The sequence below is a fragment of the Amia ocellicauda genome, unplaced genomic scaffold (assembly GCF_036373705.1).
Source record: "Amia ocellicauda isolate fAmiCal2 unplaced genomic scaffold, fAmiCal2.hap1 HAP1_SCAFFOLD_84, whole genome shotgun sequence".
Lineage (NCBI taxonomy): Eukaryota > Metazoa > Chordata > Actinopteri > Amiiformes > Amiidae > Amia > Amia ocellicauda.
The window spans coordinates 350,684-355,374 of NW_027103010.1; the positions used below are offsets into that span (position 1 = coordinate 350,684).

The following is a 4,691-nucleotide window of genomic DNA, read 5'->3' on the forward strand; positions in this document are numbered from 1 at the left end:
TCTCTGCTCAACCAGTCTGCGCACCACTGAGCACAAGTGGAAGAGATCCAAACTCCCAGCTACCCTCGCACTCTACCACTCTCTACTGCCCACATTCCCCTCCTCGCTCACCTCAGTCTTACTTCCAGTCATTCTTTGAATCCACTGTCCACAACCCCCGCAAGCTTTACTCCACCTTCTCTCTCTTCTCCCCCCTCCTCCCTCATCTCATCTCACCTCATCATTTTGCCTCATTCTTCTACAAGATCACAGACATCCACAAGCTCTTCAACAGTCTCCTCTCCACTCCCACCCTGCCCAAGTCTCCCACCGATCAAGCTTCCATTTCTTCATTCTCTCCTCTCTCAGACTCTGAACTTTCCTCTCTCCTCCTAGGTCACAAACCCATAATATGTCCCCTGGACCCTCTCTCTACTCGCCTCCTGCAAGCGTCTGCTCCATTTCAACTCCCCTTCTTCTCCTCCCTCCTCAACTCCTCACTCCTCTCTGGCTGTTTCCCCTCTTGCATTTAAACAAGCTGCGGTCATCCCACTCCTCAAGAAACCTACCCTTGACCCCACCTCTCCTCAGAGGCACCTGTCTCTGCCCTGTCGCCCTACTCCCCTTCCTCTCAAAGACCCTCGAGCGTGCGGTCCACTGTCAGCTCTCTGCATTCCTTTCCCATCTCTCACTTCTTGATCCTCTGCAATCCGCCTTCCAAACACCGCTCACACCACTGAGACTGCTGTCCTGGCAGTCACTGACTCCCTCAACTGTGCTCGGGCAGCCTCCCTCTCCTCAATCCTCATCCTCCTTGGTCTCTCCGCAACATTTGACACCGTCGATCACTCCATCCTCCTCTCCTGCCTCGCTGACCTTGGAATCTCTGGGACTGCTCTCACTTGTTTCTCCTCCTACCTCAACGACCGGACCTATCAAGTGGCGAGCTTCCTCATCCACCCCTCAACCTCTCCTCACAGGCATAACCCCCGGGTTTAGCTATCCTCCCGATGGGTCACACTTCGGTAACTACCTTTTTTACTTTCATGGGGCCCTGAAATCCTCGCTGCGCCCCTGGTCATGAAAGCTGTAATGTCTGGTATCAAAATACATTACTGGCTTTCGGCTTACACACGTCATTTCAACCCACTTGCTCAAGCAGACCGAGTAAACGTTTACTCGAGGTATACGGTCACACAGAAGGAGCATCCCAAGAACACCAGTAAATGGCGTAGAAATTTTGAAAACACGCACAATTTTCCACGATCTAAGCCCACAGTTTACGTGCAAATTCTAATGTCTGAGATGATGGTATCCATGTAACATTCCGGAAATGGACGCATTTTAAAAGTGCAAGGTAACGGTCTGGTCCATTTATTGTGGGTTTCAAGGTAAAGTACATTGCTGATGGACGTTTCATGGTTAATGCAGATCAGTGGTTTCCTTTATCATTATGCTCTCTAAATTGTTGTGGGTCTGTTGTACACTGTTCAGTTTTGTACATCGTGTTTTAATCCTAACTTGATAAAACACTTCGATTCATGGCTTTGTAGCCCCACCAGTGACGTAAAAAACCACTCTGTAAGATCATTAAAACAAAGTATTAAACAAGGCGCAATGCACAAGACAGTCCTTTGCCCTGTGCAGGGCTGCGGGTAAACAACTCGTCTCTAGTGCAATAAACTAAGACCATGTAAACCCGAGAGGGAGAGGGGCATTTAATCTGTGACTCGAGCATATTGTCTCCAGTGAGGTCAATACACGCGTCAGGGATATGTATGCTAAATGTAATGTAAATATGATGGATATAATGTATATTGTGGTGGAGTTTATAAAGATAATGTCAGGGGAACTTTAGTGATGTTCTGTGTTTTCTAAATTCCAAGCAGTGGGACTTTAAGTCATAACTTTGTGAGGAATTTACATGTCTTTATAAATTATATATCATTATAAAGTAATAATCCAGCTCACTTTGCTAGCTAGCCTACTGCCAGTTGCCATCCAAATGATGATAATGATCAGCTAGTAGTTAAGTACTGCAGTAGTTTGCCAGTTGTCAGCTAATGATTTTTGATAGTATTGTATTATTTAAATTCAGTTTTTTGTGCACTACAGTATTTTCAATATTGAGTATTTTTGGTGTGGATGTTATTTTACCTAAACAGTTTATTAGTTATTGCTCTGATTTCAATATGCATAGTGCACTATTTACATTTGTATTGATTATTACATCAATTTCTTCAACAAGTACAGTGTATGTTAAAGTGCAATACATGTTCTGTGATGTGCATTATTTAAATGTTTGTGTTTATTTTAGTTTTAACTAAACATTCTCTATACGCCATAAACATGGGCACCACTAAAATGTTTTTCATCGAGAGGGGGGATGGTTCTGGGGCTACTATCAAATCTCGCATATGGCCCCCAAATGGCTAGGGCCGGCTCTGGACATCACACATTACATAGGATGGGACTGACGTTGGATGCGACTTTTCGTGACTTAAATCAAGTAACAAGTTACTAGTACACACATAGCCTCTAAGTGTACTGAGTAATGATACTCTCTCTTTCGTTCATTCGTTCCTTAGTATAATTACCTTTAGTAGTAGTAGTACTGGCCACTACTCGGAAGGTAGCGATGCGCACCAGCTTTCTCATAGTTTTGTGTTTTAGATAATGGTTCAATACGGACTCAATCCCCTTTCATGGACATGGCAGGGAACTTGCAGTTAGAACTAAGGAGTCTAATAAGACTTGGTGGTACGCAGAACTGAAGTGCCAAGTGACAGGCTATCACTTTCATTGCACACCGCATTGTCTTCTCGCAGGGAGCGAATTGGGGAAATGTTGGATTTACGGCATCATGTAGAAAGACTGAATGGTTTAGTTACAGAAAAAGATAAAAAAAAGATAGTGACCTTTCTTACTAGCTGAACTAACCTGCATAAAATTAAGAAGATACAGACATTTTCATGCAATTATTTCAAGTTACAGTCTGCTGCTCAGACACAGTTTGGCGCACAGATGCAACTATCATCAACTCAATTATAAACATATATCTAGAGAGACAGAGAGACAGACATGGACTACATATCGTGCACATTGTATGAAATCATGCTGGTATATGTAGGCTTGTAGATGATTGTTAAGAGGCCTATTTGGAAACATACGAAATGAGATATTACCATAATGAAGTCATGATACATGAAGGAAATGTTTTTCATGTTGGCAAAAGTACCCTGTCAAAATGAAAATGAATGAGAGAAGACTAAAACAAAGGGCTCGTCCGGGATTTGAACCCTTTGAATCATACCCCTAGACCAACGAGCCACATAGCACAGGTTTCTGTGAAAACTAGTTAACATCGGTGCCACGTAGAGAGTTGTGCGCTCCTCTATTTGAACACTTTCTCCTTCAAACATTGCATGAGTGTCTGACTGCCGCCATCTAGCGGTGCTGACTGACCGATGGCTCGGGTATCTTGGATGTTGTTAAATGACATAACTGTCCGCCCAAGACACTGATGACCAAGGGTCATAGTTTTCCCTTGTAATAATAACAACAATAGTAATTGGAGTGAATGGAAGTGGCATTTCTATTTCTCCTTACTTTAGCCGTCATCGTCGCCAACATTGTTGTTGGTGAGCATGGAGAGGAGTGTATTAGCTTTTAAAGTATATTCAAGCAATGAACATGTCAAATAAATGTAATACCGAATACTTTTGCACGCAAGTGCACATGTATGTTACAGCGCTTCTGGGAGCACGGCCCACGTCAAGCAAGAGGGCGCAGTAAAGGTCTGCGAGTCAAGTGTGATGTGGGTATCCTGCAGCAGGCAGAGGAACCTTTGTTTTTCTACAGACGAAGCTGGTGCTGTGGGATACTAGTGTAAGGCCATTTATTCGTCATCTGTTCATGCGCAACGGTTCACCAGAAGTGTGTTAGTGAAAACAGCGGTAAGTGCAGGCTTAGTAGGGTCGCAATAGCTTGAATGGTGTCGAACTCCCCCGAAGCATCACAAGTGTGATGGCGGAAGCCTAGAAAGAAAACGTTGCGTTGGCCGGGAATCGAACCCGGGTCAACTGCTTGGAAGGCAGCTATGCTCACCACTATACCACCAACGCCCGGAAAGTCTCTCATTCCATGACTTTTGATGCATTTCAGATCATTCATCTGACTAGATACATGCGAATAATCACAGCCTACAGTGTAAAGCTTCTGATTGAGTGTGCTAAGTAACTTGCTAAATTCACTAACAAACAGTCGCTGCTCTTACTACAAAACAGGTGCAAGATATATCATTCTTAGCTAAACAAACCACGTAAACAATCAATGTAACTCTTAACTAAACTAGGAAACGCGAGAGAAAAAGGCGATACTTAGCTGCGGCGACTTGAGCGACTTCTCAGCTGGCTTGCCCGAGTGTCCAGATGCATATGTGGAAATACTTCTATACAAACCATGAACATAGATTCTCGATAGATGAATACTGTTTATTTAAAGGTCAGTTTTTATTTAGCGCATAGTTTATTGAATTTACCCCCCGAGGTGGAACACGGACAAACAAAAATCAAACCTGCTCAGTGTCAGGTTAACTTGAAGTTAGATGGCTAAATAAATTATACAGATTATTTATTTGAGCGTTACAGGTTCGGTCGGAAAGGAATGATTTACGTAGCCGATTAATTAGGACCGCACATCAGTAGATAGTA

The 4,691-nt window shown here is 43.4% G+C and overlaps 1 non-coding gene across 1 annotated transcript; it reads right to left on the bottom strand.

Moving 5' to 3' along the window:
* Positions 1-4,031: 4,031 nt before the first annotated feature.
* trnag-ucc (transfer RNA glycine (anticodon UCC)) lies at positions 4,032-4,103 on the bottom strand. Its single transcript has one exon. It is a non-coding gene; the product is annotated as a tRNA-Gly (tRNA).
* Between the last annotated feature and the right edge of the window lie 588 nt (positions 4,104-4,691).